Source organism: Solea senegalensis, linkage group LG1, assembly GCF_019176455.1.
Source record: "Solea senegalensis isolate Sse05_10M linkage group LG1, IFAPA_SoseM_1, whole genome shotgun sequence".
NCBI classification, from domain to species: Eukaryota; Metazoa; Chordata; class Actinopteri; order Pleuronectiformes; family Soleidae; genus Solea; species Solea senegalensis.
This window is the reverse complement of record NC_058021.1, coordinates 34496467-34524243: the sequence shown is the minus strand read 5'-3', so window position 1 is coordinate 34524243 and position 27777 is coordinate 34496467. Positions and strand designations below refer to the sequence as shown.

At 40.6% G+C, this 27777-nt stretch overlaps 1 long non-coding RNA gene across 1 annotated transcript; it reads right to left on the bottom strand.

Annotated features, from left to right (window-relative positions):
* Positions 1-96: 96 nt before the first annotated feature.
* LOC122769543 lies at positions 97-27396 on the bottom strand. The gene is made up of 4 exons (XR_006360442.1): positions 27344-27396; positions 24526-24615; positions 10350-10532; positions 97-182 (listed from the first exon to the last, which is right to left on the bottom strand). It is a non-coding gene; the product is annotated as an uncharacterized LOC122769543 (long non-coding RNA).
* Positions 27397-27777: the final 381 nt, after the last annotated feature.

Genomic DNA, 27777 nt, shown 5'->3' with positions numbered 1-27777 from the left:
TGAATGATCTAAGAACATGGAAGTATCAGGCCTGGCATTCTGGCCCACACTGGCGCACCATAAACAATCACACTCTCTAAAAACACTACAGCCGTGAAACAAGTCAAATTAAGACACAAAACTTGATAAATACCTCCACAAAACGGTGATAGATCCTAAAACCAGTGATGGCCCCCATGTATCTGAAGAGAAAGAGAAAGTAAACATGATTAATGAATGACGAAATGGTTGACGTTAAAGTCACTTTAAACGTTAAAGTTACAAGACGCTACGTGTGAGAGATAGTGTATGATAAATGGTGACGAGATTATTGGTGTTATTGGTGTGTTTGGGATAAAATTGGAGAAAAGCCCAATTCAACCTGATAAAATACAGGAACAACAGCAGTTAACCCAAAAAAATGTTTACAAAAATTATACTCTTCAATAAAACATACAAGAGTCACATTAAAATACAATAATGCAGAACATAGCATACGTGACAATGTTTATGTTTGCTTAGCTAAATAGACTAAATAGTCTGTCCCAATCAGTAACAGAATTATTTTCTTTGACATAGCTGCAACAATAAAATACAGTACATTCAACACTCTCAAGACACTTTCACACACACAAAATAAAAACAGTTAAATAGGAAAAATTGTTAAAAGAACAACAACACCTTTAGCCAACAAATGAGAGTGAGTATAATGAATTAAACACTGTATCTAGCAATGTTAGCTAATTGTAATATGAATGAGCACATGTGCCTAACAAACTCTCCATACTTGCAAGTGTGGAGTGTTAGCTTACCACTGTGAATAACAAACAAATGTTTGCTACTTACGAATGAGCACAATGAATTAGCAAATTACTGATAGTCAGGAAAGGAACATATTCCTTTCCTGAGTTGTAGCAAACAAATGTGCATTCTATGCAATGCAAATTAGTACAACATTAGCTAACCACTCAATATGAGTGAGTTAGCCAACCACTGTGGCTAACATTGGCTAGCTAGCCCAATGCCAGCTAGCCAGCTAATAGACTACACCTGTGTTCACATGAATGTTTGCTTAATTAAAGTCAAACATGAGTACAGTTTATTTTGTAGTCATGTCAGCAAAAACAAGCTCCTTTGTTGACCATTGTTATTAGCTTAGCTTAGTCATAATCTTCACCAGGATATTTGGCTACACACAGCTAACTGTTAGCTTCTGTTTCCCAAACAGTTCTCCTGTTCTTCTGGTCTCACCTTCATCCCTGTGACTGTATCATCGTCATCATCTACAGATGTTTCTTCACTGCTTCCTTCTTTTTCTTATGTTTGTTTTTATTTGTTTGAGCCCAGAGTGTCGTTGTTGTTGTTGTTGTTTTAATTTACACCATGTAGATACACATGGATGACATGATGGCTCAGAAACAAGATTAAAATCTCATCACGGCCCCCTGCTGGTAGGCTGCAGTACAGGTCAAAAAACCTCCATCTTCCATGTCATCAGATGGGATACTGACCAAACTACAGTATGTTGAATAAACATGTTTTTTTTGTCATTCTTAAGAAGAATGTTCATGTCAGCACCTGTACACAGTCTATTTATATTGACTGGTTTAGCCAAATGTCAAGTATTTATTAAAAAATATATCACATCCAGCTGTTTTATCGGCTGGTCAGACAAAAAACAACCCCACACAGCTGTGTCTCCAAGACGGCACGTCAGCCCACCGGGGAAGTGCCCGGTTTGCCAGATGGTCAGTCATATGGGGGGTGCAACTGGTGATGGCATTTACAGATGGCATAAATGAAAGTTTGTTGGCATAAATGTTGGAAGAAACGATAACCCAGAGTCTTGAAAAGTGTCTCCACAGATTGGTGTCATCGGCGTACGTGAGAACTGAATCCGTCAGGGCAAACTAATGCCAGAAATATTAAGATAAATAAATAAGCAATGTCTAATTTGACTCAAAATAGTGTAATTAACATATATCATTTTTCCTCAATAATTGGCCTCATTCTTCTCGCGCAAGCAAGATCATTTTAAATGGAGTCGAAAGGATTTGTAATTACAAATTAGCCATTACTCAGCTTTATATTATACTCTGCTTGACCATTTTTAATTAGAACATGCATTCATGCATGAATAAATTAAAGCTCAAGAGGTGGTATCCTTGAAATGACCAATTAATACTTCCCACAATCCAAATATGTACAATTCAATCAACTTTGGGGATCTTTTTTTTTTTGCTTGTTTGTTTATTTTTCCTGCAGAATGTGCAGATAGTATTTACAGCCATGAAATATTCACATTTAATCTGTGAGCCGATGGTGTGGCCCTAATAAGATTCAATTTCCCGTCCCTCTGTGCAAAGCAGGCAAAGGTCGGCATCTGCTCTCACCAGCTTCTGAAAATACTGGGAGGTAGAGTGTGACTGAGGGGGGTGGGGAGTCCGTTTAATTGGCAGGAATCCCACTTGTTTCATTGTGTGATAATGATAGTGGATGAAGTACATGTGGGCCGCGGCTCAAACATGCCTGCAAATGAATGCACACACTCCATCACTCAGCATGCGTGTTCAGCAATAAATCCTGTGCGCATTAACAGTGAACAAGGGGAATATTGAAGAGACAGTTATGCTGTGTTTGTAGGGTGAAATCAGAGCAGCAGGTTCCACACACACCAAACACACTTTTTAGCCTTATCAATCCCTGCTTTGCCTTTAAAGTCCCCACCCCACACTCCCACCCCACAAAAAATAAATTCAACATTTCTGAGATAGTGACGAGTTTTCACAGTGGAAAAGGCAACAAAGCAGCCACAGAAATCCTCTCTCACAACTTCAATAACTGCAGTCAAATCCAGTTTTACACACTCTGTATCAATGCCCCTGTATTATATTTAATGCCATTGAACGGCGGGGTAAACTGGCTCCCTTTTTAACGGTGGCGTCCTGTTTACAGATGCGCTGGAAATAGAGTTTGAAGAAATGGAACTTTGGATGTTACTTTTTCACGTTTAAAGTGAAAACAAACAGTCAGTGCCAGGTGGGAGCATTTGACAGCAAATTCTCCAAAAATAAGCAAATGTGTCGGCAAAAAAAATAAATCTTTTTTTTGTATATTTTAGTCGAAATGATGCCTTTTTCAAATCTCATACAACAGTCAGCGACTAAAATCTGTAACAGGCAAAATTGAGACTTTAACTTAAGCACATCAGGGAAGTATGGTGGCCTTTGTGTACCAGAAAGGAGGCAACTAGGGCGATATCAAAAAATGATTACCCTGACCATATTTTATTATTTTTATTCATTTTGTGAAACATAACACTGAAGAAGTTTTCGACCAAACAAATGTTTGACAATAATGTGAGTGAGTAAAAATTAGCTAAACACTGTAGCTAGCAAATAAATGTTTGCTAGCAAGTGTGGAGAGTTAGCTTACCACTGTGGCAAGCGAGTGTGCTCATTGTAATATGAATGAGCACAACATAAACAGTACGTTAACATCTGTGGCTAGCTAACGTTTTCATGAAAATAATGACAAATGCAAAACATTTGAATAATATATCTGGTCGTAATGAATGTATTTGCATGTTTGTAGGCCAAGACGTTCGTAAAAGATGATTGTTTCCTTTGGTTCTGGATCTTTAAAGCTGAACTTTTGCAAGTCTGGGGTGCTTTTTTTACCTCTTTTCTCTATGCTGCGCCCCCTACAGTCTCGGAGTACATATTTTTAAGTATCAAAAGTCATTTTCTGATATAAAATGTACTTACATTTTAGAAGTAAAATTATTAAAAATGTGAGTAGTTAGGATTAGGATCTACTCAAGTAAAAGTACCACTATTTTGATAAAATTTTAATTGAGTACAAGTAAAAGTAAATAAAAAAAGTAGCTTATTTAAAATGTACTCAGAATAAAAGATACTTGTGGTGTGGAGTTCTTTCTTGTGTCATGCAAAAAGGACAAGGGAACACAAATCAACTACTCGTCATTCACCTGTCCTCATTGTTCACCTGTCCTTGTCATTCCCCTGTCCTCATCGTTCACCTATCCTCATCGTTGACCTGTACTCATCACTCACCTGTCCTCATCATTCACCTGTCCTCATTGTTACACAAAAAAAATTACAGTAACGCAAGTATAAAATTCATTACTTTCCACCTCTAGGATTGATCTATAGTGGCTCAGGGGTAGGGCGAGTTGTCTTTCAACTGGAAAGTTGTGGGTTCAATTCCTGGCCCCTATAGTCTATATGTGCCCTTGAGCAAGACACTTAACCCCATGTTGACGCATGTGAATGGGTTAAAACTGTAGTAAAAGCAGCTCATCAAGCCTAGAACTACCAACTCTTCTTCTTCTGATTTTATTTGGTAGTAACGAGTAACAAAGAGAGTCAGACGAAAAGGAAGTGGAGTAAAAGTAAAAGTACAGATACATGAATTTTGTACCTAAGTACAGTAACAAAGTATTTGTACTTCGCAGAAACCTTTCTACTCGAGACTTTTCGCCTCCATCTGCTACCGCCGTCGCAACATTTATTCTCCGATGAAAATGTTAGATATCGGATTTGATTTGCATCCCCTGTGTGCACAGCACGTACGGATCGCTCTGCGTGACATCTTGCATTTCTCCAGTCTCATCACTGTGGAGGAGAAAGAGAGTGAGGGAGAGACGGTCCCCGCGGTGAGACTCTGCGGTGTCTGCCAGTCCACACGCTCGTGTCATGTATATAAATAAATACAAAACACACTGACATGCGTAAACACACACATATATTTGCTCAGTCATGCTGAAACTGCTTGGAGCGTGGCGTCTGAAATATAAAAGTGTGTTTGCTTTTTGACTGACAGGTTCTTGTATATCGGGGAGTTTTGTGCGAGACAAAAGCGGGAGAATCGGGTCACGATCAAACTCCCAGGAAACTTCAGCTTAAGTATCAAAAGAGGTTTCCTTAGAGTGGTTTAAACAGTACCCACTGGGACGCCGCAGAACTCCACTCCCCCCCTTTGTGTTTTCTCTGGGTACAAGTGAGCAGCAGCTCTCCATCCAAATTATTCATCAAGTCAAGACCAGACAATCTGCTGCAGAAATTGGAGCCGAGTGAACGGTAACTAAGTAGCGGGGTGGAGGGTGTGTGGGGGGGATATGTCGGTCGAGTCCATTCTCTCTCTTCTTCTCCTCTGCTGGTTTAAGATGCCGGGCAACGCATCAATCTTGCATGTGCTGTTGACAGATTTTGGACACCTGTTCCACGAGATTTGGTTTGTCATTTGAATAATTTGTGCCAGTGCAGCTTCACAGCCGGACACAGCTATCAACAATTTACAGGCCCTAGGTTGCGGGCGCGCCACGTTTGCAGCTTTGACAAAACTTTATGTGACAGTTTGTGTTTGCGGCATCAAACTGATCCAATACAGAAAAGTACGAGGCTCCCAAACTGGATTTCCCACATACTGTATATGAGACACTGGTAGCTCAATTGTTTCTGTCGACCACTTTGATAAATCTTTCTTGCACACTGTCTTGACTCACTCCTCAGGATTCTAATTTAAAAACTTCCCTTTCGTTTTGGGAAGAATTGGCCTTTTTTTGCACTTGTAGCACTTCTTAAACTTTTGCTGTAATCTATCTGCAAATTCAAGGAATCACAATCACTGTCCAACGTCACCTTGTCATTGGAACGGTTTTTGGCGTTCCTAAGAAGATGCAGCGACAGAAACTTTTTGAAGAAGAAGAAGGACCTTGGTCTGTGATGGGAAGCTTTGAAATACTCTGCTGAAGAACCACCAAGAAGAAATAAGAGATTATGTAGCAATGGTTTTGAGGCTTAGCTTTGATTTTGTCGTCACAAAATGGACAAGTCTCAATTTGAAATGATCCGTGAGGGTGTTGCAGGCTGGATAAAACCAGTTTTTTTGGGCTGGATAAAACCGGATTTCAGGCCAGAGAAAACTGTTTTATGGGCTAGATAAAACCGTGTTTTCTGGGCTGGAAAAGCATCTTTTTGGGACGGATAAGACGATATTTTTTTAGGCTAGATAACACCGTGTTTTTTTGATTCCTGGTTAGATAAAAAACGCTTTTTGAGCTGGATAAAACTAGATTCCAGGTTAAATAAAACCATTTTTTGAGCTGGATAAAACCAGTTTTCTGGATGGATAAAATCAGTTTTCAGGCTAGATAAAACAGTTTTTTGGGCTAAATAAAACCAGTTTTGGGCTGGATAAAACTGTGTTTTCTGGGCTGGAAAAAGCGTTTTGTTGGGCTACATTCAAGCTAGATAATACCAATCGTTTGGGCTGGATAAAACTTTTTTTCTGACTGGATAATAACATTCTTTAGGGCCAGATCTGGCTCCAGGGCTGTTTATTTCTTTAGGTGATGTACCCCAACAAAAAGATTTTTAAACAGGTTGGTTATTTTGGTGTATATCACAACTTTTCATGATTAAAACACAAATAATTGCGTAACACACTAAAGTCAACTAAACTGTACCACGTTTGGAGTGTAAATATAGGTCATGTGCTGATGTCTCAGGGCTGTTTTGGCAGCAAAATAAGGACCGACTCAACATTAGGCAGGTGGTCCTGATGCAGAAAACGGTTGTTGGCTGCTTCATAAATGTTTAAAATGCTGTATACATATAAAACCTTTAACTCTCAGTGAATTCTCTTTTGTGTATGTGTGTGTAGTAGTGTGTGTCATGCCTGCAGCAGAAGCCCCACTCAGCCTGGTTTGACAGGTCCAGTCCCATAGATGCTTCCTACAGTATAACAAGGATCCGACAGACAGCAGGTGACCAGTGGCCTCTGCACATGTCCATCACCGGCCGACTGACAGTTTGCATGACTCCGGTCCAGAGGCCAACATTGTACCAGCAGTCGGGCAACTGTCACCAGGAGGCGCTGCAGCTGACAATTAGGAGGCTGTTGCTGTCACTCACAACCACGTCATTTACATACCGGGGTCCAGAGACTGAGGAAAATAAGGAAACTGGATTTATAGACTTCACGGTTTTCTCTCACACTGACGCTTCACAGAGACGTCGCCCACCTGTCACTTCTCACTAGTGATTTTGGACACACACACACACACACACACACAGCTATTCCTCTTAGACGGGTCTCAAACTCAAACGACCAAATGAGCTTTATGTCTGGTCAAATTTGTGAGGGGAAAAAAGACAACTGACATTAATATATCAAAGTCTTTGTTTTCACAAAGAATGACGTAAAGTTCACAATATGAAACATATGATTCCAAATTAATCTATTAACATCAAAAACAGCTATTTAATTTTAAGTGGCAGGCTGAAAGTTTGAGACCTCTGATCTAATTCATGTTACCTTCACCCAATAAAAGGGTTTTATTTTTATATATCTATATATATATATATATATATATATATATATATATATATATATATATATATATATATATATATATATCTTGTAAGAAATAAGATTTATTTTTATTATCTGTCCATCTCTGTCTGTCCATCTATTTCACCGTGTGTCTGTCTTTCTGTCTGTGTGTCTCTCTGACTGTCCCTATGTATGTATGTCTGGCTCTCTGTCCATCTATCTATCTATCTATCTTTCTGTCTGTCTGTTGCTCTAGCTCTTTGTCTCCGTCCATCTCTCTATCTGCCTCTCTGTCTCTCCCTGTCTGTCTGTCCGGGCCTCGCTTCTGTTTCATCTCTAATTGTTTTCTCATCTCACTGTGGAGGCGTGGCCTGATTATCCCCGACTGATCGATGTGATTTATTGGTTTTGGGGAGCGAGACATGCAAACGTTCTCATCTCCTGGGGATAAAACGAAGAAATCAATCACACGCGCTCTCTTTCTTTCTCTCTTTCTGTGTGTGTGTGTGTGTGCCCCATCACAGGAGCAGTATCTGTCTTCAAATCGAGCCACTGCACCTCTTTTTTCCCCTTGTTATCTAAAACACCTTTGTAAAGATATCCAGTCGTTAGAAACACCTGGAAACACTGATATTTTTAAATGAATAACCATTCGACGTCTCTCACCACGACGTCTATCATGTTTACGTCCTTGAATTGTGCAGTAATTGTGCTGGGATGCAGATGGCCTCCTTGTTAACGTAATCACGAATGTCCTCACAAAAAAAAAAAACAACCGGGAATCAAAGAGCCGTGGAGATCAGTCGTGTGCACGTCTGATGGTAATTACCTCCTCTCTTTAACAATAAAAGATGTTTATTGTTTTGTTTTTAAAAACGCATTAGATGAGAAACAGCAGGAAACAGCAGCTGATTGAAACACAGATTGACAACCTACATGAGGGATGACTGATTTTACACACACAGGCTCGGGGAAGGCGGATGTGTCGGGTGTGTGGTGAACACAAAAGGTGTGTGTGTGCGTGTGTAAGACGTCAAAGCAACAACAACAACACATGACCGGACCACAGTGTGACCTCCGCAGGGTCGATAACAGACTGTGAAGAGATGCAGTGGTTTTATTTCACTTTCTCTCTGAACGCTCACTCCCTCACACCAAACCCCATAGAGAAAATCTGCGTTTTTACCTCACAGGGACACAGGAGCTGCTGGTCTACTGCTGTCTTGTGTGGTCACTTTGTATCAATGAGGTCAATCCAAACAAAGGATTTCAAATGCCGAAGTCACAAAATAAGATATTTGAACTTACTGGTGGAGGCGCAAGTGGATCAACAACTCCTGTGTGCTGTGATGTCAAAATCACTGATTTTCTCCATGGGGTTTGGTGTGGGAGAGTGAGTGGTTTACAAAGACACATAGACAAACATATTGTTAAGAGATGAAAGACTCAGAGAGGAATGTGCCTGGATTTTCCTTTGCTTTACATTTATAATTATGTGTGTGATTGAATACTATTAAGAAAATAACTCCCACAACATTACTGAAACATTAGAATCACTGAACTCTGAATTCAATCACCTTCATCTCTATTTGAGTATATAGTAGACGAAAATCTCCAATCTCCATCTCCACCAGTCTGTGTTTAAATCAATGATACATTTTTAAAGCAGAACAATGCAGAATGATTTTTACCCTGATTTAACAGCTTCAAAGCCATTGTGATGGTTAAATTATGGTCTTGTTTGCAAGGGGAGATTGTAGGGGGCCGTCTCCACTGCCCCCTACTGTCTGTTAGTGGAAACCAGCCGTATCAGGAGGTCTCGCAAAGTCTTTGGATTTTTCGGGTCATTGAAAGTGCTTACATTTTGTGCAAGAAAGAAGTGAAGGTGATATTTAGCTAAATGCTTGGTGTGCGTAGGTCTATGAACAGCAAAGTCATAATTACTAGCCGTGTTGTGGACACTGTCCATTGTCTCTCTCTCTCTCCGCTGTTGATGTGAGATTCCGTGCAGAACAACGAGCGAGTAAAGTTGAGCGAGAGAGAGCAAATGACGACGTGATGCCTGGGGAAATGAAAATTCCAACATAGATCTCTGTCTCAACCAAAAGAAAATTTAAACCAAAGACTGACTTTGACGACGGATGTTGATTGTGTTCCTATAAAAGTCTCCATAATTCGCCATAATCACTTACTCCTCGAGTCTGAGTAACATTTAGAGACTCGACAGCTAATGAAGACTCCAATCGACATTTAATTGTTTGATCGCTCGATTGATGAATCCGTCAGAAAACGTTCCGCAGCTTAAAAAATTCCCCACACATCGGGGGAATTCCATGTCAGCAAATGACTCAATAATAACATCAAATTAAGGACAACTGATCATTAATTACCCCGGGGAAGCAGGCGGTAAATATTTACTAATCCATCAAAAGCCTACATATTCCCTTGTTCTAAGTCATGATCGTTTCATGAGGCTGTTTTCTTACTGCGTGTGCAGCAGCAGCAACAGCAGCAGTAGACCTTCCTGATTGCACATTCATCATGGACCATCATCTCTTATTCCCGCTTCAAACAGTCTGTTGATAAAATCCAATGAAGAGCACGGGAGCGTGGAAGTTAATAGACTCTCACTCCCCCCTAAAAAGAACTGATTGTACTATTCAGGAGGGTCACGTACACGTTGAGAGGGGTCGCCACGAGAGAGAGGAGAAAGAAAAACAGAGTAGTTTTTGAGTCCATGTGGGTTAATTCAGTGCCTTTCAGCTACAATTGCCGTGTCTAAGCATTCATGAGGCGTGCAGGAGGAGGGAGGGAGGGAGGGAATAAGGGAGGGGAACAGCACAGCGCTGAGACACAAGAGAGAGAGAGACAGAGAGAGGCAGCAGCTCTGTGAAGTCGTCCACTATACACTCTGCTCTGACTGAGCAGGTAGAGCGAGCACAGGCAACACAGGACGGGAGGGAGAGCGAGAAGAGAGGGAAAGGGGAGGGGAGGAAAGTCTATCTTTTCACCTGAAGATTACTTTGTCTCGCACTTCACTCACACTGAGCGCGGCGAGGAGGAAGGAGCTGAGTGGATCAGGAGGTGCTGGCTCTTACTTAACTCTCTGGTCTGATCTTTTTTTCCAATCCACTGGAGAAGGAGGTGGTGGGGTCAGTCACGATCGCTCAGGTGGACTTCTCCGCACCAAAACTCTGTGATATAAAGAAGAAAGAAGATTAAAGAAGTTGCTTGAAAAAAAGGTAGGATTTGTTTTGATGTCTGCGATGACGTGTTTGATATAGAGTGGGATTTCATTGGGTCTTGACTTGGTCAGGTTATTTAAAAATTTAAATGTAAGAACTTCCTGAATTTTTTATGTAATCTCATATATATAAGAGCAGTAATCCTACATATAATTTAGTATGGAGAAAAAAAAGGTAGTGGTCCTAAACTGGAGCCTTGAGGTACACTGTGTTGTTGAAGATCTGAGGTCCTTAGTTTATCAGTAAGAAGAAAACTTAGGTAAGTATTTTTTGCTATAGATTTATTGTGCAACTGTGAAAATAGTTTATGGACTCGAGTGAGCAGCAGGAAGAGCGAGGTGTTTTATTGACACGGGGTGTGATGTGATGTGGTGCGACAGCGAGGTGAAGTTGAAGCGGAGAGAGAGAAAAAAGGCATAGTTGTTTGTGGATGAGAGGGAAAACCTGAAGGATGTCAGGAGACGGAGGAGGAAACAGAGGCGAGGGTTGGCCGGAGACAGAAGCCAGAGTGTGAAGGAGAGTTGTAGAGTGAGAAAGAGTGTGTGAGTGTGAGTGAGTGTGTGTGTGTGTGTGTGGTGGGGTTGGATGGATGAGTGGAGGTGGAGATTTTTGGGGTGGGGGGCGGGGGGGTTATTGCGCTCGCTGGCAGCTGACTCAGTAACCAAGGCAGCTGATGTGAGGGCGAGCCAACAGCGGACAGTGGGATTTCTATTTTTCACCCTCACTGAGAAACACCGCCGCTCTGCCAAGTTCCCCCCTCTGCCTCAGATAAAGATTTCATTGTGCAGCGCTGTGACCCTATTCATGAAGCATCTACATGTTCGTACTTATGCTCCCAAAAACCTGCCGCCTGATTCTCTCCCTCTCTCTCTCTCTCTCGCACACACACACACTCTCTCTGCCCGTCTGCTCACTCTCAGTTGGCCCTAAAACCATCTCCACTCGTGGTGCATCAACAGTTGTGTTGATGTGTGAATAAAACACATGGCATGAGTTGGGGGGAAATGAATACATTTGGAGCGAGCATGTGCACCACGGGAAACTTTATCCATGTCGATGCCACATGAGGTCGCTGTGGACACAGTTTGGAAGGTTGAAGATTTTTGATTTTTGGTGGCTTTTTATCGTTATTTTACTGGTCACCAGAATGCTGTGGACGTGAATGACAATGCCACATTTCTGTTGTGGCGGTCACATTTCTTGATTGTTGTGTCTCACCTGAGGAGCTTTTAAACCTGTTTTTGGTTTTATATCCTAGAAAAACTGTTGTTCACTGTTGTGGTTCAGTCTCAGTTAGTGATGCTGGTTTATATTAACATTTGTATTGCTTTCTAAAAGGGTACTAATCAGCCACTAACAAACAAACAACTTTAGCATAGCCACACAGCTTGTTTTTCTGTTCTGCCCCCCCAAATTGTTTGATGCTACACATGAAAATTCCACTTTCAATTAAGAAAAATATCAACTTTATTTGTCCCCAGAGGACAATTTGAGGCCCAACCGGCAGTTGCCAACAAACTATGTGGAGGTCATCCATGTATGGTAACTATTGATTTTGTTTATCACTGATTATCACTGATTGGCAGTCAGCCCGTGGCCAAGTGGAGAGGGAACTTGGCTTGTAACCGGAAGGTCGCCGGTTCAAGTGTGGGCGCTACTCAGTGTGGCAGTCCACTGCTCCTAATTATAGGATGGGTCAAATACAGAGAAATAATTTCAAGGGGATTAATAAAGTATATATTCATTTAAATGCATAAAATGAAGCTGTGATTAATTTACCAAACACAGTCCCTGTCAATGTCTGGCTCACATATTCAAAATAATACCATGTGTGACAAAAATTGCCTTAAAGACTAGTCTGAAACTTAAATAATGCACACATAAAACATTTAGATTGTGAATTTGGTCAAAGTAGATCGCCATCTTTAAAATATGAGTAAAAAACTGAGTCACTAATTCTTCACTTTTCTGAAAACAATCATGTTGTACAAGTGAATAAAGGGACACCATTATGAGCTGGATTCAAATGTCTTGTCTCATTATACAGTGCAGTCCTCTTTTCAAGCCTCCTTTGAAGGAGTCAAGTCACCAGGCCCTTTAGGTAAAAGGTTTGTAAAAGGCTCCTCATTGTATCCGAGATGTCAGACATTTTGCCGGTGGTGGAATCAATAGGCCAGTAAATTCCTAATTGAATGACTGCAGGCTCTGAAGCCTGGTGCTGCTTTATGGGCTTCCAGAAGGCGCCTTTGAGCCTTTGAGAGCAAACAGAATAACGAGGACCCTGCTGGCATTGTTGTGCTGTTGCTGTTGCGTCAATCAGCGCGGGCCTGGCAGGCGACAGCGGCTGTGGCGGGCGGGGAGTGTGTTACACCTGCTTTGTTGAGCTTCAGTCGATGCTGGTGCCATGTTATGATTAACTTTTGTTCCTTTGAGACACTTTCTTTTGGGACTAATTTGATAAATACGCAGCAGGGTTACCTGAAACCGGGGAGTGGTTCCAGAGCTGTCGGGCATGAAGAACCATTCGTGGAGATGTGGGGAAATGGGTGTCAAAAAAAGGATGTTTTCTGTAAATGAAACATCTTGTAGAAGAGCAGATGCTTTGTTGGATGAAGTCACCTCTCGATGGATGGGCTGACCTCAGTGCTTTTGCTGCAACTTCAACAGAGAAAGAGTTTGCTCATTTAATATGTTGTGCAACTAAATTCAACCTGAGTAACCTCTAGGTTTGAAATCGAAGGAACTTCTTGGTCATTTTTTAGCCAAACAACCCCAACATATTTTTTTATTTTCCTCATAAAAGAATTGATTCTGCCAGGAATCAGGAATCAGGACTCCCTCTCTCGCTCTGTCTCTTCTGAGCTTTTATTTGATTAATAAAAAGGACATTTCACTGCACATCCTCTCAGAAAGATATTTCACAGTTGTGAAAAAGCTCCTTTCATGCACAAGGACAGGCTGAGCTGCTGTGCCATCCATTTTCTGAAACTACCCCCAAAAAAAACAACCCAATGTTTATGTTGCTTTTCAGGAAAAGGAGCAGGTTTACATAGATGTCAAAACTGGAAGCACACCATCAATTTCTCCACATTCATACGTTCCACCTTATTTATTTGTTTGTTGCTGTTCAATACACATCAACAACATATTTTTGAATTCATGTGGCTCAGATAGCGTCGAGTAAAAGGAAAATAACTCGACTTTAAATATTGCAAACGGTTTCTTATCCGCACCAAATAAATTGCCATGAAAATATGGCATCATGAATTTGACCCAAAAAACACATTTCCTGTTTTTTTTTTTTGATATTTAAAGGGTAAATTGGCAAAAAATTAAATACATTACCCATAAGTATGTTCGTATTGGTGTTAATAAAAAACAGCTTTTGCTTTATGGAGGTACAAAATCAATCAGAGCAGCATTTTTGGGATAGGAAGGCCAACGTAGATCTGGTGGAGATTCATTGTGGATTTTGACCTTATTATGGGGGAATTCTGATGTGTTTTCATGGAAATGTATGCATCGGCCACATAGGAGTTCACCGACAACTACAGCTGACAACAAAACCAACAAAAATGGCATCCAATTTCAGGGTTTCAACAAAGTTTCCAACAAAGAGTTGTGACATTTCCAATCAACAATAATCATAATTCAATATTAATTCAAAATCATTGAGCCCTAATAATGATCAGTGTGTAAAACACAGGAAATCAGGCATATATTTCCCAGGTGGAAGACGAGGAGTAGAAACCAGAGGAACAGAAAGTCAAGGGGCAGAAATAGGGAAACCGAACACAAAGCAACTAGAGCTCAGAGACAAGGTTTGATTTAAAACAGTGATAAATCAACACAGAGGGAAACAAGGTATGTACTGAAAACCAGTAAAAGGTATATATGAATTCTACTCTACAATTATAGCCTACAGTGTGATGTTGTCCAACCTTGAAAGCTATTGTCCTGAACTGCAGCAAGGTCTATAAATACTTAGAGTTGGGAGGCTGCACTTGAAACAGATTTACAGTCTGAACAAAAAAGAGTCACAGGCAGCACTTTTCCCAGAGCATCTGTTTAGCACTGTAAGTTCTGGAGGAGGCATGCGGCTGACAAACCAACTAAAGCGGCTAAAAATATCACCGTAATTTAAACTGTCAGCAGCACAAACGCTGCTAATACACCTCCACAACCCTAAAGAGCACCTACATCGCGTGGTGAGTTAATTCCCATGGCGTTCTGAGATGGCAGAATTTCCCCCCGTTTTTACTCAGTGAGCAGCTGATGTCATGCAGCAAAGGTAACGCCCCCCCTCTGGCAGGAAACAACGTGGTTCACTGCTATATTTGACCCCCCTCTATCTCATCCAGCAGACTGAAGAAATCATGAAGAAACCTCTTGCTGGAGCACTTTCTTTTCTGGCCGCCATTATTTCACCGCATAACACTACCAACTGTTTGTGTTGATATGGATCAACATATACTTCAACAGAGAAATGTATTTATGATGCTTCTTACGTACAGAAATAACTTGATATTGAGTAGCGGGCCACATGAAATTGCATGGAGGGCAAATACATGTACAGTACTTAAAAATGGAGTTGGTCCCTCTTTTGCTTCCACTCTTCTTGGAAGACTTATTTGGTTTAGTAGAATTTGGAAGTTCAAAACTTGAGAGCCCTGTAAAAGTGCTATCTTTAGTCGGTAGAACTCCAGAGTTAAATGTTTTGTCACAAAACCAGGTTTACGTCCATTTGTTTGCCTCCAGGTTTCTTATTAAACTTTCAGTGACTCTCTGTGAGTAAAGATGACGGCAAGATAATCCGGATGCTGAAGATTTCAGGATCCTGTGGGTCTGGAATAATGTCCTCTACACCCGTTTACATACTCGCCCGGGGGCATTATGCAATATATCAGTTGATCTCCTTGGATTTAAAGGTTGAATCCAGCACTGGTCCCAAGTCCATTGTTTTGTGTGTTAGCCAGAGCAACTTTGTCAAAGCCCCAAGTTTGATCACGCACCCGCAGCTGCAGGTATTCATTTCATGAAGCGTCTGCGAGTCAATCAAAATTCAAACGGTGAATTACACCATCTCCTCATGGGCTGAAGAAAGCAATCATGTTTTCACCCCTACTTTTGCAGCAGGACGGACTTTCAGGCAATATATCAATTTAAAATGAGCGTTGCTTAAAGACATAGACAGAAACATGACATCTGTGGAATTAATTAGGCCGGATGCTCCCCCCCACTTCTCTGATTAGGTTTTGAGGAGGAAAATTCAGGCGTTCAAGGCCACGTTTAAAAATCAATCTTTAAATAAATGAAGCTGATCTCTCCCCGTCTCTCAGCAGAACTCACCGACTAGTCTGTAGTAAACCTAGTAACAAAATTCTGAAGGCCAATTATTTTCTCTGAACAACTGGGGATATTCTTATGAAAAGAATCTCAGATGCAGTTATTCACAGTTATGACACAAAGCCAAAAGCTAAAAGGAACAATGATTGTCATTATTAGAGTTAGAAAACGGTTTTGCTACCTACATACTACTTGAAATTTTCAGCCTGGTGGAGTCATTTTACGCTTATTGGGTATTGCTTCACTCTGAATTCAGGAATTAGTTTTGAATTTTGTAAAGTTTTAGACTTTGTCCGATATGATTGCTTGCCCCTGGAACATTGGACAAAAATGTTCTCAACTCTCAGTAAAAAAAAGATTCAGCTACATTTAACAGTGGTCTTCATTGTTCCATTCTTCATATTGCAGAAATCATAGAGCCCTATAGCAAGAGGTGAAAATGAATTTGTAGCTGCAGCATCGGAAAATTTGCCTCAACTTCCATATTTACAATTTAGGAAGAACCTGAAGGTTATCTATGTCAAATATGTTCAGATTGTCCAGATTTTCCCTCCCAAAAAACCCCCACAATTTCTGGCATTTGCCACACTGACTCAGCATTATTATTAGCATGTATGCTAAGCAAGAGGTGAAAAGAAGTTCATAGCTGCAGTAATGAGTTGAATTGATCACTAGAAAATGAGCTACTACTCTGAAAACTGAACAAAAATTCAAGGAAGTTTTCCTCCTTGTCAAATTAGAGGATTTTAAGTCTTTCTTTCCTCCAATTTCGATAGCTTGACATCAGTATAACGATCATTTGCCGCCACTAAAATTGAGTTAGCTGCGGCTCCAATCAACATCAATGCAATTATTGCACTCCAGTAAATTAAAAACTATAAAATTAAAAAATATATAACTACATAATGTCTTTCCAAAAGAGCTGCCAATCTTTATATTTATAGTAAATGTAAATGGTTTTTTAAATGTCACATATTATCGAGGTGGACCTCAGGGAATTGGTCTGGGGAGAGGGAAAATTAAGAGCTTGTGATGTCAAACACTTTCACCCCTCTGCATATAGAGAAGCGTGTACAGTTCCCTGAAATGTCAGCAAATATACTGTGAACAGCCAACCTGTTCAAACAACATGCAAATACTCAGTTATCACCGTCGGGATTAGAGCACAAGAAAAAAGCCCCTAAAATATAACTGCAAACTGTGATCCCCAATTACATCAAAACCAAACATCCCCCATTTAATATTTTAACAATCCATCTCCCTGGCACTGGTGAAAAATAAATAGCTAATCGACCTTCAGCTGAGGCCAAAATCATCATCTCATTGCGTGAGGAATTCAGTGTGACCTTGCTTCTGGCAGACAGTGATTATATTTTATTGGCCACCAACAAAAAAAAACGGGGCCCAATGCTCACCAATGTACTTTGGATGAATAAAACGGAGCGCAGTAAGGAATGAATTATAGTCTCTGAAGTCAGTGTGGCCCACTCAACTTCTCTCTCCAACTCCAGCAGAGGAGGAGATGAGTTGCAATAAATCTGAGCCACAAATCTGCAAGGGTTTTTCCTTTTTTTTCAGCCTCGCGGCATCAGGCGACTGTCGCTGATGATTTGTGCGCTCTTTAGTGTGTTTGTGTTTATATACGTGTCACTGTTGTTGATTAATTAATTGAAATGTGTCAGTTTGGTGTTAAGGGGACAGTGCGGGTTCTTTCAACGGCGTGAAAAAAATCATAAGCCCGGATAAATGGGAGAGTAGAAATGGTAAATGGTCTGTATTTATATAACACTTCTTAAAGGACAATTTCACTCATTTGCATTTAGCTTTGTATTACTAGAATAGGGGTAGTGTTTTTGAAAAATTGTGCTTCCCAACGTCAGTTTTCCCCTGAGTTGAGAAATATCTTCCTTCTTTTCTTTGTTACGTGCCCACCAGTGACACTGTTAACTGTTAGCAAAGATGGCGGACACTGTTTACATTCTGGAAATGAGGTCCCATCCCCCCCACGAGTGGGTCTAAAAAGTGGAGAATGAGCATTGCAGTTTAAAGTCTTGGACCACGGCTCGGACCAAGTGTCACTGGTGGGCATGTAACAAAAAAAGATTGAAGATATTTCTCGACTCAGGGGAAACTGAGGTTGAGAAGCACAATTTTTTCAAAAATACTAGCCCTATTCTAGTAATACAAAGCTAAATGCAAATGGGTGAAGTATTCTTTAAGTGTCTTGCCCAAGGGCATGGGCCATGAACTAGCTAGTACCAAATTTACCAATTTTGGAGGATATTTGTACTTGCTAAGAGTATGTTATCATAATATGTTTGTGACTTTATCTCCCACACCAAAGTCCACAGAGCATCTGTGATTTTTTTACATCATAGCACAGAGCACATTGTTGATCCACTGCTGCCTCCATCATTACTCAAACTTACCAGCAAGGTAAGATAAGAGGATGGATAAATGCTATTAACCACAAGTTCAAGCCAGTAATGTTCACTCTTTTCATCTCTGATCTGCAGATAATGTTGCATTGTCGTTGAACATCGGATAAAAGAAAACAAAAAAACCATCAGTGAGCTCATGCGGAACCTGAGGGTGGTTTGTTCCGCCTTGACATGAAACCTGCTTTTAAGGTGCCGTCTAAATGTTCCCTGTGTTTGTGTGCACTCCTTTATGTTCGTGTACGTGTGCGTGAACGGAGCGGCGACTTTACATCAGCACAGATTGCTCGTGAAACACGACCTCTGTCAAAAGTTTCCTGTCCAGTCTCCACCCTTTGAACTCCAGTCCATTATCCTCAGGTATCAAATTCGCCCCGACAGGTGCAGCGCAGCAAACGATACGGCTCTGTGGCAGCCTGCCACGCACGCAGGGATGAAAGGGACGGATGAGCTGGAGTGCAGAGCGCTGCTGCCTCAGCTTGTAAACACACACATCTATACGTACACACACCCACATACCTGACACGCATTTCACAGAGGCCCCCGCACCACAGCTATCACCCGCATCATCTGCAGCTGCGAGGGAAGTGAGAGCGCTGTGCCGTGCTTCTCATATGATGGAAGTGTTTGCTTCAGTGACTCATTGGAGATGTGACTGAAGTGGCGGTTTGCTCTACGATTGGCTGGGAGAGCTTTTATCTGAGCTTTCTTTTCCTCCCAACACAGGTTTTCTCTCCCATCCCCTGTAGCATCCGATCAATACCACGAGAGCCATGTAGACAAAAGAAGACGGAGTCTCACATCTGTTTCCTTCCCCCAGTGTTTGCTGAGGAGGACGAGGGAAAAAAGTAAAGAAGTCTTTGGTTGCACTGTTGCTGCCGGAAAGTGCTGGAGGTGGAATAGATTCTTCCACTCCTGAGAAACTCAACTCTGCCACGGATCGAAGGAGATCACGACCTCTCTGAGCACAGCGATCATCTCCTGTCTCACATTAGTGGCTGTCCTAGTATTGATCATTTGAAATCTAATTCAAAGTCCTACTTTGCGTTTACTCTTCTTTACTTTATCGTTTTTGTACATTTATGTAAATAATGGTGTCAAACTGGCAGCCCACGGGCCACATGCAGCCCGCCCACCACTCTGCTGAGGCGAGGTGACAGAATACAGACAGATTTTCTAGCAATATTTTTATAATAGTAGTAAGACATTCAGTTGTAAGTATTGCTTTATTAAACATATTAGTAAGTTTTCTATTTATTTCTCCGTTTTTGTGCATGATAAATATGTTTTGTGAAGCATACATCATTTTATAACAAAACAGGCACTTTTACTTTGAAATTCTGTCTTATATCATCATGAATATCTTATATTGCCCATTGAACAGTTGTTTTGTTGAGTTTGACACCCCCGCCTTAACCCGTAAACTGAATTTAACTACTTAAGTAAACTAGAATGTTACCAGTCGTGTCCAATGGCTTTTTAGTAAAGCAGATGATGCTAACATTAGTTTCTTTGGATTTGGTTAATCTGAGAAACATAAAAACACTATATTTCCAGCGTTAATTTGAAAGGCCTATTAGTCCGAATACTTTACGATATCTCATTAACTCAACAAGAATTGGGACCCGCTACACTGACAGTAACACTCAAAATGGAGAGGAGCTGACTTTTCCGACAGGAAACTTAAGTTTTTAAAGCACTCACTCTCCCTACACCAAAGTCCATAGAGAAAATCAGTGTTTTTAGCTTGCAGGGACACAGGAGCTGCTGGTCTACTGCTGCCTCGTGTGGTCACTTTGTGTCACTGAGGTAAACCTGAACAAAGGATTTTAAATGCTGAAATGACAAAATAAGACATTTGAACTGAATGATGGAGGTAGCAGTGAACTAACAACTCCTGTGTGCTGTGATGTTAAAATCACTGATTTTCTTAATGTTGTTTGGTGCGGGGAGAGACTTTGGTTTGAGCTCCACAGAGTTGTGTTGTCAAAATCATGGAGGTGAGACACTGGTGAAAAAAATGCTGCGTTAGTCTACAATTACAAAGGAACATGTTTGTTGCCATTTGCTATCTCCACACTGGCTTCTCATTCATCCCTTGACAAATTTCAGTCCTTGTAACTGCCGTTTTGTTTTCCTCACCCAACCAATTTCCATCCCACCTGACAAATTAAACCCACCGTTTTCTGAGGAGGCTATTTTTTCTGTCCCCTCCGCTGTGTTCCATGTACGACCGGCTCAACAATTACCAAGGACGTGAGAGTGACACAGAGAACGAACCTCAAAGAGCAGTTTCCTCTCCTCCCTCCCTGAGTAATACCCTGCCTTTAAAAAGGGGCTATGGCGTCATAATGTTTAATGGTTGGGAACCCGTTCTGGACGACACGTCCGTAGTCTTGAATCTCTTGACGACACGCACCACTTGTTGTTCATAATATCTAAGATAGCTCACGTCCACCAATACAACGTGATTAATGTGCCCCAGCTTTTATGTGCAGGATAAAAGGCTCGGCCACATTACTGAGGTGATTATTATATTACCCTGACAAAGTGTCCTAAAAACAATAGACGGCTCACGCAGTCAATGCAAGTCACGGCAACTTCTGAAAGTTTAGCAATTATCTTTGTTAAGTGTAGTGCACTAGTGCAGTGACGTCATGACAACAAACTGTCATGAAACTTTAGATTTGTTGAGTTGGGCTGTCAATTTTTCCACATTTTAACAGACACGCCATTAACTCCGCCCCCTTACACTGCCACAGTCGGATGGTGCTAACAGCTAAGCTAACATGTGAGTCAGCAGATTTGTTCGGTATTTTGCCGGACTACTTCCACATGCTGCTTTTTAGTCTTATTTTTCAGAACGCCCCCTCAGAACACGGTAATTACTTCAGATGGTGTGATGCACTTCTGGGCTGCATGACCAGGTTCTAAAATTTGACCATCGGCATATTTTGATTGGTTGTCAAAATTATGAGATAAAAAGTCAAAATCATGAGATAAAAAGTCATAATTATGAGATAAAAATAGCTGCAACTAATGAACTATTTTCATAACCAATTAATCTGTTGATTGTTTTTGGTCCATAAAATTTCAGAAAATGTTATGATCAGTGTTTCTCAAACCTGGAAATGATGATGTTCTCAAAATGTCGCGTTTTGATTCCATGAACCAAAAATGACTGAGTTTCAATGATTTCTTTTGTTCTATGGAGCAAAGCAAGCAGGAAATATTCACATTTAAGAAGCTGAAAAAACAGTAAACTTGTTAATGGAGTATTTGTCTCAGCCTGATTGTGGACCATGTATCGCGTGGTACCCTGAGATTCCCCCGTGATTCCCACCCCCTGCTGGGAGCTCATTAGATAAATATTCATCGCTGTAAGTAAGGTAATTTTTAATCTTAGTTTCATATGCATTTTAATTCAAACTTAATAAGATGAACACAGCTCTGAAAAGCCTCTATCCTGAGTCCCTTGTGTTCACTGACGGCGTTTGAAGGCGCTCTCCGGTGCCTTGTTGCAGTGATGGTTGTCAGGTAACGGTCTCACCCACCGTCACCTCACTCACAGGCACACAAGCCGTTTGATCTCGCTCAACCACAGTCGCCGCCGCCGCACTGCCAATGTGCACTTCAATGGCTGCCGTCCTCTCTCCCACCCCTCAACCCCGGTCTGATTATTCCTCCCTTTGATATCGCTTTACCTGTGTCCTCTTTTTAAGCAGAGGAGGGAACAGCAGCAGCAGATGAGACAGAATGAGAGATGTAGAGGAGGAGCAGGAGCAAGGAGCGCAAACCACAGCGAGAGTTCACAAACGCCCGCCGACAGGTGGGAGGATCAGTTCCTCCTCTGAGTGTATTCAGGAGGAGCTGTTTGTCTCCCACGAGGTGGAAATAAAATCAACAGAAAAGTTAAAGCCACATCTGTTTGGTCTCTGTGAACAGAGGCGATTACATTATTTGTTTGCTATGGTCTGTCTGGACCTGACTGAGGGAGTGCTTGTGTGTGTATACAGCAGTAGCGCAGTTACCCGTGAAACTGCTATACGCGGCGGGTATTTTTTTCAGCAGTAGAATTCACTTCTGAAACTTTTTGTGGAAGCTTTTTTTGTGCGTTTTCAGTCACACACCAATCTAAACTGATCATACAGGAATGTCACCGGGCGACACGACACCTGAACAGCCATGTTTGTTCAATATTTAACAGTTATATGCTGTAGTTTGAAGGAAAACAAAACATTATCACATTAAAATGACATGCTTGAAGTCAGTTACACCTAATGTCACTTAGATTATTTATAATTTGTCAATTTGGGGAATAAAATAATATAACATTATATCGTCCTGGGGGTGTGTGTTTACAGGTCACATATTGAGGGTTATGTTGTTGTTGAGTCAAACTTATGATTAATTTAATATTTTTTAGGTGTGACATGAAGTAGCAATAATTGTGCAGAAGTCACAAAATTAAGTGTAAAGTGTTAACTGTTTTTCTTTTCTTTTTGTTCATAAAAACGAGCCAAGTGAACTTTGAATTGTGTTTCATAATTTCACAAATATTTCAATTGGATTTTAAACACACCTGAGCACTTCTTACTCAGGTGTGTTAATATAATGAGTGAAAACACAATAACTTTACTTTGTGAGGATTTGGCTCCCCCTTTGTAAGGTTCGAGGTGAGCACTTGTGGCCATGCGCTCAAGTAAAATACCCGTCATTGTCACATTCTCGTCACTTCAGCTCTGAAGTCCTTCTCTTTAGACGTGAATTGAGAAGAGAAGGACAAGAAGAAGAGTGCGTCTCCTCAGAGCACATGAAAGAAAAGCAAAGCATCCATCCAAAGACTGCATGAAGATTTATTCAAGGTGAATGAGCCTCGCAAGTGGCGGGAGAATTAACTTGTTTTACACACTTTACATGTGACGAGAGTGGGTTTGAGGGTTATTTAAAGGGAAAAAATTATGAGAAGAGAAGTCATAATTGTGAGATAAAAAGTTATAATTAAGAGATAAAAACTGATAATTATGAAATAAAGTCGAAGTTATGAGATAAAAAGGCATAATTGTAAGATAAAAATAGGTGTGGGAATTGATAGGTTTTTTCAATATCAATGTCATTGTCGATTCTGCCTATCAATCCAATTCCTTATCAATTCTCTAATCGATTCCTGAGTAGTTAATCAAATGGAAAAAAGGACTTCTACACAGTCTTCCTCACCAAAAGCAACCATTTTATTTTTTTCCAAAAATGATGTATGCACAAGACTGTGAACATACTGAACAACACCAGGACAAGATTTGGTGTAGAAAGAAAATATAATCTAAATGTGTTGTGTGCGTGAGCGAGTGTTTTTTTGATATACAGAGAGAAGAACGAGATGTATTAGCCGAAAAAAAGCTTATAACTGTACCGGAAGAAGTGTTCGGGTTGATGGTTAAAATAAACACTCAAGAGGTGTCCGCCCATATGTTTACCTGCCGTGTGGAGTTAATTGGGTAATTGAATCTGAAGCGAAGTGATACTTCTTCAGCCCTGGAGAACAAAAGAGTGTCATCCCCTAAGCTCTCTAACTACGGTTGGGGAGGCGAGTAGGAAAGTTTAACTAAGTTTAACGCTCGTGTGGTGTGAAGATCCGAGTCATCGCAGAGGGTGACGTAAATGTACCATGTACTGTTCCGTCACAGTGTCGGCAACACAAGAATAAAGAGAAACAAAGAGGAGAGACTCGAGAAACACTTTTTTCCCCCTATACAGAATGCGAGTATAAATCAGGTTTAACCTTTCCCAGATGAGAGCTGCCTCCATTATCAATGTCGATGTGACACATATTAGCCCGCTAAAGTAAGGCTGGTCAGTCATGAATGCCTAAACATTCAAGCGGGGATGTTTAGTCATCTATTTTTGACTTTTACATAACGCAGAGTAAAGGGGAACGCAGGTACGTCAGCTGCAGTTTGTTATTCCTCTGTGACACTTCTGACATTTCCTGGGATAAGTCTTTGAAAATGTCCAGACGGTGCACTGTTCAGAGTTGTGGGTTACATGTGAGCTCCAGGAGGAGCCATGTGCTGTGTCTATGTCTTGTAACTGTACGCCATCATGGTCGACGGAGCCCACTGTTTGAGAAATCACTCAGTCTGACAATGGATTTTTCTTACTTTGACGCTTCAGCTGGCTGCAAACGTTGTCTCCCAACAGTCGCCCGCCACGGTCGGGATATTTCCATGGATCACATCATCCACAGTTATCTGCAGAATAACAACACACACACACACACATCAGCTAACAGCAACAAACAGGACAGTTTTAGGAAGTGTTTTAGGACGGACTCTTTCTGTAGACGACAACACATTATTTCAAAGATTAGATATAATCAGGAAGACAGCTGCAGGCACACAGTCTGTTTTATTATTGAAGATTTGAAGTTGCACTTCAGCTAAAGCACGCAGAATCCTCTCTTGTTTGTTCTCTAGTGGGCAAAAAAATAATAATTTTCTTTGCTCTCATTTTGGATTCTTTGTTTCACGGTGCGACTTGGAAGCACACATAATCACAAAAAACCCATTTAAAAAACACACTTCAAACCTTTAGAGTTGTGTGTGTTATTTGCTTAGCAAACAGTCTTAATTTGTCATTTTAGCAGCGACAGCTTAACACATTTAGCACTGCTGCATGGATTCATTTTTATGGCCCAAGTGTTTATGAGAGCAACGGAAGTGAGCGACTCCTGAGAAAAACACCACTGCGCAGTCAGTCTATTCTCTGCTCCAGTAATTACACTGCTCCACACGCAATGCACTTTTGCTGTCCAAAATGTTTAAGTACCACTGAAAGTATAAGTTATTGAGAATTCTCCAGAACCTTAAAGCACAGCCACTGTTAACTGTTCAAGTTAAAATTGCAAACAACCATGTATTTGTTCTAGTTGAATCCATGACTAGAACAAAACCCGTTTTAGCTAGCAGCTAAACTGTAGCAAGTGACACAAACCAATACAGAAAGGCTATTAGAAACCCGTAAACAACAGTCTCTTTAACATTCAGGACATGTCTACAGAACAAACGTGGCTGTAAGCTCTGTCCAGGTTAAGTTTTAAGTTACATTAACACATTTAGCTTAATCAAAAAGGATGCATCGTAGCAATTGTTAGCATTTAAGCTAGCGGACGTTATCGCTAACATTATTAGCACAAGTCAATGGCGTTTTAAATGGCGGGAAATTAGCGTCTCGGCTAATGGACGTTAGCTAGCCGAAAGCTACAGGCTGATTCAACTCACCAGTGCAAGGAGTCAGCACATTGGCTTTAGCGTTGGGAAGAACTCTTTTTACGGATCTTTTAATCTCAGACAGTAAATTAAACAAATCTTTTCTTGAGTAATTTCGTTCATTTTTACAGCGGGGTGGCGCTCTTGTGGGCGTTGTAAAAAACACTGCGGTTCTCAAACACTTAACACTGAAGGCAACATGGTTTGCTTCAGCTGACAAAGTATAATAAACTAAATGCCACAAGCAATTCAAACCATATGAAAACCTAGCAAATACACACCACAATAAAGTGACTTGAGTCCTGTATCCTCCCTGCCATTGTTGTTTAACAGCACGGCGATGACTAGGTAGCTGTCACGTGAAAAATAAACGAGGACCAGAGGCCGGACACACAGTTGAGTGAGTCGTGAACTAATCATTTCTGTTTCCTGTCCTGCTGTGTGGCGAAGGAAGGTACTGAATGAAAATGAACAAATCACTCACTGAGACGACTCATTACTCCCGAGTCATATAAAAGATTAGTTCATATTGAACGAATCGTTCACGAAAGACACATCACTAATTGGCTTTAGCAGTAGCTTGGTAAAGTCGTCTGGCTTGAGTCGGACTGGAGCAGTTGTTTTTATCCAGTTCCTACCCAATCCTGTGAAAACAAATGTGAATGTGTGAGTGAAAAATATATAGCCTTTCATGACATTAAGTCAAGGAATCTGCTTCCAATGCACAGGTTCCTATTTACTTTTCATTGATACTTAAGCTTTTCCACCTTCCCCAAGAGTAATTAAACCTTTATGCAATATTTCAAAACTTGCATTGTAGTATTTTAACTTAACCAATATCATAGTCTTCACTCTCAAGATGAAGAGAGGAACCAGAATGAACAAAGTAAATAAATAAACTTAACTCAACATAATGGGAAAGTGGATGGAGACATACGTATGTAAACAAGTGTTGGACTGTGTTTTGTCTCATCGGCTGCTGTCTGACTGTCATCTGTTCAGCGTTTGAATCAACATCTGGTGAAGACCAGCATTTGTAAAAGCCCCTGAAAAGGGGGGTAATGAGTAAAAGATGCACGGACACACACTTTTCTCAGATCATGGCTGTTAATAACTGAAATAATAAACATAATCAAATACAACATAAATTCCAGTACAATATCACAATGTGTACCATTTCCCATATTAAACATAACTCCAAACAACAAGCATCAGTAGATTCTGATGAAATATTACTAGCAAAAATGTGCATTAACATTACATATTTGGAATTAACATTATGTATTTTCAACTCTGAATGGCAAGATAAATAAAATATAGTAAAGCTCAGTAAATTAAAGTGGCTCACTTGAGATAAACAAATAAAATAATGCATAAAAATGTACTTTGCTTACCAAAATTGAATAGAGCAGCTTTAAACCATACAATGCTGACACTCCATCATTACACAAGTATAGTAAATACAAGATGACCTAACATTACACACAACAGTAAAGTTTCCCACAGCTACGGAGTGTCATATAAACGACAGTGCAGTGCAGCTAGCATCGCAACAGGTTAGCTCATGTGGCTCGTTTACTCGTCCTCAGGTAATTAACTTCATTACATCACAATACACGGACATACCGCGTTACCAATAGTCTCCTGAGAACGTCTACAAATTAAACTAACACTAAAGGAAACAACAACTGTCATTATGAGGGACTCATACCTGAAAAGTGGAGTAATGAGTGAAAGATGCACGGACACACACTTTCCCCTCAGATCATGGGTGTTAATAACTGATAGAAAGGGCTGAAGTGCAGCGTAAGGTAGCTCAACAGCGCTACGCTTCCCCTACTGTTGCCCTCCGGTAATTACAACTACTATTAATACTGCTGGTATTAAAATGGCATTTTGAACAGAAAGCACAATACAAAAATAGAGTACTCAAACTGCTATGACAGACAGTAAACATTATTAACTCAAATAAACTAAACTAAAATATAGATTACCTCTATTATAATTTGGAAAATACTCACACTAAGACATTAAATGTTACTCTGCTGCTGGTAATACAGATTATTCAGTCTGCTGGTAAAACAGAGACAATTCAATCCGTCACACATTAACATGGCTTCATGGAGCCACATTAAGAAAGAAGGA